This window comes from Macrobrachium nipponense, chromosome 14 (genome assembly GCF_015104395.2).
Source record: "Macrobrachium nipponense isolate FS-2020 chromosome 14, ASM1510439v2, whole genome shotgun sequence".
Lineage (NCBI taxonomy): Eukaryota > Metazoa > Arthropoda > Malacostraca > Decapoda > Palaemonidae > Macrobrachium > Macrobrachium nipponense.
Window position 1 is genome coordinate 67,337,181 of NC_087207.1, and position 11,189 is coordinate 67,348,369.

Here is an 11,189-nt window from a genome sequence, read left to right on the forward strand (position 1 = left end):
TGGCTCCAGAAAACGCGGTTAATTGGGTATATGGAAACGTGCAATAAAAATAAAATGCATATACTGAATTAATACGATTTCCTTTGGACTGTCTGTACTTAAGTTGTAAGGACTGCGCTTAATTCTTGGCAGGATCTGGCTTAGGAGTTTGATCCTACCAGTCTTCCTTATGACGTATCCCGGCCCCCTCCCACCCACTCCACCCTAACCCCCTCCCCCAAAAAACAAAACAAAGAAATTCTTTACCTCTCAGGCAAAACGAAGGTCCCACCACCAATAAGATTGCATCCAAGTTCTTTGCACCTGTATATATCGCAGTAAATACAAACTTCAATTATTTTAGAGTATATTTTCTTTCAGGGAACGTCGTAGACTCCTTAAGTTATTTGCGAAGAGTTATTGCTTTGTTTTTATTTTCTCGTGAGGTAAACTCCGTTTTTTGTTTAGACATAACTTATAACGAATGTACGCAGAGTTGTAGTTAAGGTAAATGATTGTAAAAGCACTTCATCCCCCGTATGAAGTGTTTAGTCGATGCCACATGTTTAGTCACCTACACACTACCTATGGTATCCTAATTTACTGGACCAGTATTTAAGAAATTGTTTTCTTGCCTCGCTACGTGGAGTTTATAATTATTCTTTTCATAGCAAACATTTTGAATGTTTTCCTTCGTTTGATTTCGTTTGTTATCCTTTGATCTTGTTTGTTTTCCTTTTGACAAGAGAATGGAAAAAAAAATAATTAAGCAAAATGGAGAATCTTGGAAACTTGTGTTAGAACAACTTGATGTATCAACAATCCTCACTGATTGACCTTAGGATGAAGCATCTCAATAAAGTCCTCACAGGCTTACAAACCCCATGTCATATTTATTCAACACTGACTGAACATCTTTTCTATCTACTCCTATGCATTTGTGACGTCATCGGCGATATAGGACTCATGCAATGTTAATAGTGTCATTTTTTTTTTTTTTTTACTATGAGCTTCCACGGAAACTGCTCTTCATTCACAGTCATTGGTGTTCGAAGCTTAAACAAATTACCCTTGAGAAAACAAGAAAAATTAAAAACGATGATCAATCATTTTCTACGTTGGAAATTGTACGTAAATCTATGAATCAAGTCCTTTCTTTATTTTTCTGGTCGCGAGTTCTTAATCCAAATGTCCTCCATGTCAGACACCACCCCCCCACCTTATCTTCAAACCCTCCTCCTCCTCCACCCCCCCTTCCCCGCGATTTTAGATTTATATATATACATAAATATCACGTAATGTTTCACTATGAATGCAAAGCGCACAAGAGTCCTCCTCCTTCCTCCTCCTCCTCCCTCCTCCTCCTCCTCCTCCCTCCTCCGCCTCCTCCTCCCCTCCCCTCCTCCTCCTCCTCCTCCTCCTCCTCCACTCCCGCCTTCTGATATAGAGTTCACTCACCGGATGTCAATAAACAAAAACGAAAAAAAAAAAATGATTCATTCAGAATGTTTACATGTGATTCCTCATAGTTCAGAAGTGACTATTTAAATCATTTGTAGAGGTAACTATATATTGTATAGATTATCAGGAAGGGCCAGTCCTAGCCCCCCCGACCCTCCTCTTCTTTGTGGTCAAGTCGCGCGCTTCCATAGATCTCGTAATATAATAATAATAACTAATAATAAAGAGAACTATCTCGTACCAGTATGGGGAGACTTGTCTCTCTCTTGAAGAGACACGCACACAAATATTTAAGATGGCCCTCAGTAAGTAGTCCATTATGAAACAAACTCCCTCTACCTCCTCCTCCTCCTCCTCCTCCTCCTCCTCCTCCTCACAACTTTTTTTCTTTCTTTTTTTTTTTGGACTCCTGGGAGACCAATTGCGAGGCTTCTTTTGGTCTCTTGGAAAAATGAACTGAATAAATACATAAATAAATAAACAAAGAGGAACAAGCAAGGAAGTTTCATTACTTTATCGTCGTCCATTTGATGTGAAGTGTGTCTTCGCCTCTTCATTTTTTCATTGTTGTGATGTTGTATTGTGCCAGTCCAAAATGTATAATCACCTATATAATATCATAGTGTTGCCTTCCATTTGAGTAAACTATATTATATCATACAGGTGTGACGATGAGTCACGCTGCTAGATGTACTTAAAGCATAAGATTTGTCGGCAGTTTTGCATAAAATAAAAATAATGATCTACTCTATTTTCTCAAAATTGGTTTGCAAAAATTAAGTGTTTCAAAAAAATACACATATCAGCTTATCAGAAAAATACAGCCTGAGGAAAAATAAAATAATCCCTAAGCAGGTTTTATTTTTCAATTGCAATGTTAATTTTCGTCCAAAAATAACTAACTAGTTCCAAGACATTCCTCTCTGGTGTCTCTCTCTGCGAGCGGAGAATTCTGATGCCAGACACGTCATTTCTATTTTTCCTTTTTTTTATTAACTATTTAAATCGAAACGTTATTATGACTTCATTCTGGAACAATGTGAACTCTTCCAAAAAAATTATGTTTATGGGAATATATTTAATATATAGATATAATATATGCATACGTATATACAGACTTCCTTCGCAGAGAATGAATTTATAGAATAAATAGCATAACCTGTCAACTGATGTTTTAATATATATATATTTTTTTTATACAGCGATTTTGGTTCTTATATCCATTCATATTTTTTATAACTTTCCACCTAATATACATTTTCAGTTATTCAACTACAACTGAATTTTCTTTTTATTTATCCTTCTGAGTGACTTTTTTTTAACATCAATTTAATTATAGTAGGTGTTGTAATCATCATCATGATCATCATCAATATTATCATTATTTAATAAGCGCAATATTCATCGGTACCACTTCTGCTAAGTGTACTGCTACTTCTGCTGTTAAACTACTGCTGCATTCGTCATCTGCTAAAGTTATATCCTTCAGGGTTATACAAGAAGTTACCTAAAAGATATTCTATTGTCATTCTAATTTTAACATGACATAATGATCCATATGATTAAGACTTTTAAAATGATCATGGTAATTATTATTGCTGATGTTATCTTTAGTAGTAGTAGCATTCAGTTAATGATGTGGTGACTATCACTACTCCCATGTTTTATCGTTACTATTACATTACTGTTCGGTAACATTTTTCTATCATCATCATTACCATAATCATTGTCACGACTTCTGCTTCTGTCATTGTTGTACTGCATAATTTACAGTATGTTCCAAGAAACATTTTTTCCAATACTATATAGCAATAATAATATACGTGAGTTTTATCAGTTTCATTTTATCTAGACGGCGATGTTTGACGCAACCCTTCATGAACTTGATTTTTGTTCTTTTTCTCAACTTTTTTTAAAGCTTTTTTTTTTTTTTTAGAAGCTTGACTCGACTTACAGCTTTATGCAAACATTCCCGAGCAAACACGCAGACAACACACAATCTTGTTTGCTTGCGTCAAGTTTCCGTATAGTTTAATTTATGTCTTCTGTCTCTTTCCTCGCCAGCTGTTTCCTCTACCTGTTTTACTCTTGCTGTTTTGACGCATAATTTCTGTTATGCTTATTCACCAGACTGGTTTATAAAATCGTAAAACTATACACGCACCACTCTCACTCTCACACCTGTTTCCTCAGCTCATCTTTATACCTTTCCTGTTTCCTCTTCCCTCATCTTCTTCTCAACTGTTTCCTCACTGATCATTTTCCCTTGTCTGTTTGGCTGTTTCCCTCCCCTTCCTCTCTCGCCTGCTCTCCTATTATTTATTTGTTATTTTTACACCACTCTTTTACTTTCTGATTTTCCCTCTCCCTTCCCCGCTGCTCTCATCAAATTCTTCGTCTGTTCCTCCCCGTCTCTTCCATGCCCAGTTTCCCCTCACCCACCTCTTCCTTGCCCGTTCTTCTAACTCAACTCTTCGTCACCCAGTCTCCTACCTCATCTCTTCCTCGCGCGTTTCCCCACTTACTTCCCCTTTCCGCTGGCTGCTCCGCTAACAACCTCGTAGCGTCCCCACGGGGACCTGACTCGATAAACTGGAAGGCTGAGCTCTAGGAACTAATGCTCGAAGAACCTCTCTCTCTCTCTCTCTCTCTCTCTCTCTTCTTTTATCTCCTTCTCTCTCTATCCCTCTTCTCTCTTCCTCTCTTCTCTCTCCTCTCCCCCTCTTCTCTCTCTCTCTCTCAACGCCTTGGGTGCTACAGGTTTCGTTCCGAGGTGGGGAAAGTGGAGTCCAAGTAAGGGGATGAGTGTTTGAAACTACTATGAATAGATTCGTAATAGATAATCAGACACAACAGATTCATAATTGATATGAAGAGACGAGTGATTCGTAATAGATAACAAGAGCCGATAGATTCGTGGTAATAGATATTAAAGAGACATGACAGATTCGTCATTAGATTTATAATTTATAAGAATAGACGCGTGATTCGTAATAGATACTATGAGCCGATGGATTAGTAATAGATAATAAGAGACATAACAGATTCATATTTGATAATAGGAGACACGATATTCATAATTGATAAGGAGACACGATAGACTCATAATTGATCAGAAGAGACGATAGATTCGTGATAGATCATAAGACATGATAAAGTTATTAATAATAAGAGACATAAGAGATTCATGACTTGAAGAGTAAAGACAAGGAGACTCGAAGACAATTTTGGAAGACAGAGACATTAAATGTAAAGGTTAGAGACAGAACGACAATTTCAAATGGCAGAGACGAATAAGGTACCGAGAGTTGGAGGAGGCAAATGAATTATGGATAACAGGTCGACAAGAATAACAGGATAAAAAAAAGTTTGACATATTTTGAGAGAATTGTGGCTGGCTCAGACGAAGATCTCAATAAAACGATTAAAGCAATCGCATGATTTTGCATGAGAGATACAATCATTAGGTTACGTTTGAGAATGTCGAAACAATTCTGGTCGAGAGAGACGATTAAAAGAGTGAATTTGAGACACAAAATAATTCTGAATATTATTTCAAGGCGGGTGATAGGGCATAGGTTTACAAAAAAAAATTAATGGACGTCAGAGATGAGGAACTCGGTACAGGAGATGACCATCCAAAGAGACTTCCACAGAAGAAGAGGTTTTGAAATAGGAAACTGGGAGACTTCTGAACAAGTTTCTGAGGAGGGGACTACAAGACCGAGTGGCAGAATGAGCGTCTGGAACAAGACGAGTTACGATGTGAGTGTTTGAAACAAGAGTGATAGAACGAACGTCTAGAACGAGAGTATTCAGTGAGGGTCTGAAGCAGTCAAAGAATATTCAGAGGTAGCGCGATATAGTAAGTGATACAGATGAAAAATGCAAAAAAAAAGGTTTGGAAGAGTGTTTAGGAGACCTCTTCGTACCAGCGGAGGCCATGAACATGTTAAGAATTTGCACGTATCAGAGAATTCTACATAACCCCAATTCAAAACAGAGCAAAGCAGATTCAATCCAAAGAAGGGTTTCAGTTAATCAGAAAGAACGAAGAAAAGGAAACCCACTTGTAAATTCAGAACAGGGTGAGAGCTTTTGGATGAAAGTGCAACTTGCAAAGAGAATCTGGGATGACATCGCGAGAACTAGGTCAATAGTGAGTCGGAAACAATGTGAGGATGACGACATTGCAAACTTCCCGACGATGTCTGATGAGAGTCGACGGAAGTCAGTGCTGACTTAGTCTTAGCTTTGTTTAAATTTGCAACGGTGCGTCGATTGCATGTCTCCTTCATTCAGAATTGGGAGGCATCTTTGGCCCGTCTCGTTTAATAACATTGTTTCACGTCGCGTCAAACTTTTCTCAGAAAAGTCGACGATGCTGTAGCTATAAGCGCCGGTTTAAATTAATTTTCAAAGCTAATAAGAGAGAACTTTGCTAGGAATGAATTCTTTTACTGCTGAAAAGACTGACACTCTCTCTCTCTCTCTCTCTCTCTCTCTCTCTCTCTCTCTCTCTCTCTCTCTCTCTCTCTCTCTCTCAATCGTGGATGCTGAAGTATCATTCCCTGACGGAACTTCTGAAAAAATTAGAGATAGTTGTACCCAGAATTATGTACCACTTCAATAATTATAATGACTATGAAAGAACTGTAAATGACATTCAAAACAGACTACTACTATCCACGTCTCCTGACATCTCCATTGCAAGCGTTCCAATCGCCAAGACCTTTTTAATAATATCTTCACCGACTTGATAAATTGATGAGCATAAAGATTCAGCGGTGTGCTCAACTCTTTCAAGTTACCATTCGGACTCCACGCCCACCAGTAGGAGTAACCTTACCACCCAAAGGCCCCTTTCTCAGAGGCTTGATAACTTTAGCGCAGCATCCTCCGGAAAGGAGCCCAGGATATGAAGAAGCTCGTCATTCACACACACACACACGCACAGTTACATAGCTCCAAGCATCAACATTCTTGACACGATCCATCATAGATGTTACGGTTCATGTATGTCCAGTTGTAAATGGTTAGGTAATTACTTAGTCGTATCTGTGTCCTTTGTCATCTGTTAGTCGCTATCAGGGGCAGGTGTCAAGTGCAATCAAGGGCAGGTGTCAATGAACGCATATGTATACTTACGAATTCACTTCTAAGGTGCAAAGTACCTGGGTTTTCTCGTACCTTGTTGGATCACGGATTTTTCGGTAAGTTGCTTCTAGCCTTAGGATTGTTTGCTTATCGAGGCCAGATATCAGGTAAAGACATACAGGCATTTGAGGTTTAAGGGTAAGATTTCGTACACATATATGCACAAAGACATACATATACAAAGACGCGCACACATGCATATAATATATATAGATATATATATATATATATAATATATATATATATAATATATATATATATTACAGGAATTTAAAGATTAACTTCCAGTTGAACGCAATATATATATTATATACTATATATATTATATATATATATATATATTATATAATGAATAACGTGTATATATATATAATAACTTGTATTAAATTAGATAACATATATATAATATAATAATTTAATATCTATATATATATATATAGATATATATATATATATGTATACGTGTATATATATATATATATAGTATATGTATAATATATATATACACTATAATATATATTATTTATATATTTACTTATTTATATATGTATGTGCGCACCGACAAATACTAGAACTAAAAGTTAGCCTTATAAGAATATGTGTACTTATAAAATACACACAAACACACAAAAATATGTAATAATATATATATATATATTGTTTTATATATATATATAATAGTATATATAAACACACATTTATATATGTATGTTCAAGAAATGCATATATATATATATATATATATATATATATATATATATATATAGATATATATATATATATATATATATATGATATAATATACACACACACACGATTGATTTATTTCAAGCACATATTCACAAAGTCAATGGCCCACCGACAGCAAGTGCGTGTGTGGGTAGCTAATGAATGAGCGAATATATACATACGTCAATATGGCTAATCTTCTGTGCTTTCGCAACATTCCATTGGTAATGCTTGCATTAAATATGAAGTGCAATAATCTCTCTGTGGCTTGAATGATTCATTCGACATGCCTGCCCCCGCATATGTTAGTTTAGTCGTATTCGTAGTATAAATGAAATATATGTTAGTGATATGTAAACATTAATATATATGCGTATGTATGTATGTGTGTGTGCGTGTGTGTGTAATATATATGTATATAATTAATAGGTAATTTAATATATAATAAATAATATATTATTATTTATATATATTATATATATAATATATTTATATTCAATATTTAATTTAATGTATATATATATATCCGTATTATATTATATATATATATATTATATATATATACGTAACCATATATAAATATATATATACGTACTCTATATATATATATATATATATATATATATATAAATATAGTTATTTATTAATTATTTATATATATATATATCATATATTCTATATACTAGTATATAATATCTATATATATATGATTATATATGGTATATATATAATATCATTATAAATATATAATAATAATATATATATTTATATATTATATATAATATATATGGTATATATAGATATTCCTGATATATATAAAATGTGAGTGTGTTTGTGTGTGAAAGAAAGAAAGCAGCTCAGAATTCAAAACTGAGCATAACTCCAAACGTCTTCCTTCGATTAAAATAAATAAAATAAATATTAGGTAATAACTTTAGCCAAAACTTTAAAAAAAAAAAAAGGAAAAAAATGTTTTGTTCGCGTTGCGTAGTTGCACAACAGCAAAGTTCAGCTTCTTCTTTTTTTTGAAAGAGATTATAAAAAAAAAAAAGAAAACAAAGAAAAAATAAAATAAAAAAAAAATATATTACATATAGATATTTTTTTGAACGTTCGTTGTTTTAAAAAAAATCCCTCGTCACAGCCTCCCCGATAACGGACGTGGGAACGACATCCAAGAGTCTTCCTCCAGATAATTCTGTGTTTGTTTATGCCGTAGTCACTCGATACCGATTCAATCTAATAAGTCCCCCCTCCCCCCCAACCCACCACCCCACCCCGCAGGACACAACCCACATTCTTCCGTAACCGCTGCTTTACTCTCTCTCTCTCTCTCTCTCTCTCTCTCTCTCTCTACGCCATTGAGCATTTGTTGTCTCAATCTTTCTCTCTTGACCACTGATCTTGATTTGTCCACATTAATGATTTTACTGCTCTCTCTCTCTCTCTCTCTCTCTCTCTCTCCTCCTCTAATATCTATTAATCTAATTTCTTGCACCGAATACTGTTCTCTTCTTATTCGCTCTTACCTTTAATCAAGTGCTCTCTATTTCCTATTATTCCATCAGATACTATATTCTTCGCCTCTGCCTCCTCAGTATTTTCTTTCTTCTTCTTCTTCTTCTTCCCTGTGAAACTCTCCCATCTTTATTAAGTTTTCTATTTCCTTCCTTTTCTATGCATTTTCTTCTTCTTTTTCCCCCCCTTTCACCACCTCTCTTTTATCCTCTTTTATCTCTCGTTTACATTATTCAGCCCCGATTCTTTCTCTCTCTCTCTCTCTCTCTCTCTCTCTCTCTCTCTCTCTCTCTCACTCTCTCTCTGTGTTGCTATTCACTTTGTCTTTTCTTATCTAAATTATATTTCCTCTGTCTGTCTCTTACCATGTCTAAATCTTCATATATATAACATACATTTATTTATATATGTATATACGTATATATGAATGTATGTAAGTATGTCTATACATATATGTTTATGCATGTGAACATATATAAATATATATACATATACACATGTATATATGTATATACTATATAAAATATATATATATATATATAATATATACTAATATACATTATATATATATGTATGTATTTATGTACATAAACCCAACCCTTCCCTTTAAATAAACTGAACGTTTTAGATTAGTCCACCAAGAGTCCAAAATAACCAAGAACATTTCATCCCACCGACCCGAATGGCTTTAGCAGTTCGAGTACGTCTCGAAACGACAATAAACTGTTTCGAACTTCTGAATCGGGATTCGCGGCGACTCGCTTTCCATTTCGTAACTGGAAAAAAAATACAAAACAAGACAAAAACAAACAAACAAACAAACAAAACAATTTCTGGGCTCCTTCATGATCCACGGAAATCACAACCAACACCCCTCCCTTCCTTACCCAACCAAATAGAACTTCCTATATCAATATATTCTCGCCTTTCTACTCTTTTTAATCCTCATTCGGAACTTTCTATTTGCTATTTTGCATGTTATTGGTTTCATTAGAATACTGTTATGGTCTCACTAAAATTACCCTTTTCAGATTGATTTCCTTCGCTCTGTTTGCATCTAGACGTAATTTGTTGGTCCTCTAGAATGAGGTTCCCATTCACAAACACGTCTCTATGTCCTGACTGCAGACACATAAACGTACTTACCCGGACACAGACAAACACACACATACACAAATTCTATATATATATATTTGTAGTCTCATATAACAAACTATACTTCATACAACTATCAAGTGCCTAAACCGACGAAGCTAAGACTTCATAAGCTACACTGAAATACCAAACACAAATGCCTTTTTGTTTTTCTGCCACCGCCTCGTTTCTTAACTCTCGTTCAGTCGTATTTAAGCTTTATTCAAGTTCTTTCACTGCCAGTGTTTTAAAACACTGCAAGAAAGGAGAACACATAATAACCGTACATATTATAGCAAGTCTGTTCCAAATACGAACAAAATCTCTAGACCTACATATACACCACAGCTTGAAATCTCTCTCTCTCTCTCTCTCTCTCTCTCTCTCTCTCTCTCTCTCTCTCTCTCTCTCTCTTTAACGTTATTACCTCCTCATTTTCAGTCGTTCGTTAGACATATTCCATTTTTCCCCTTATCATCTCATAGTTATGTTCCCCTCATGACCACATTTCTCATCGCATGTGGAACCCCATCAACCCCATCAGTTTATTTCGCACCTCATTATTATTGATTCCTTCGTGGTTCACATGAGGCTCATCACGAGATCTAACGTGCGCAGTCTTGAAGAGAATAGCATCATCCTATCACATTAGACCCCCTTAGAGTGAATTAGTGGAACGGGAACCTAGCTGGAAAAACGTATATACACATATATATATCTATATATAAATATATTTAAAGCTGTTTGTATAAAGACCACAGCTGCTCTGGGTTACTCATACATTGTGAAATTCAACTCTAACCTCTTTAATAATACTATATACATAGAGGGACCTTTGCTGATTTCATCTGTAAGGTATTTATTAAATCCTCCAATAAACGAAACTCTTTATTTCCCTCAGCCTTTTGAATCATATAACATTTTAATGTAGGATCACTCGAGATTTTTTTTTTTCACAGTATTAGTATATTGGTCTCAGAGCTCAGTACGTGGGATGTACTTCTCAAGATGAGAATTTGACAAGTTTTGCTAAGCAGCTTTGACGCCACTGCATTACAGAACAGTATTTGGAAAGCAACTTCTACATATCCAAGGTAAAAGATGTTATTTGGGATGTAGCTTTTACAGAATGACAGTCAAGAAGAAGAGTATCTAGAGTGCAGCAAAGTGCACTATAGGGGTCGAAGGTATTGACACATCGAAGGTAAAAT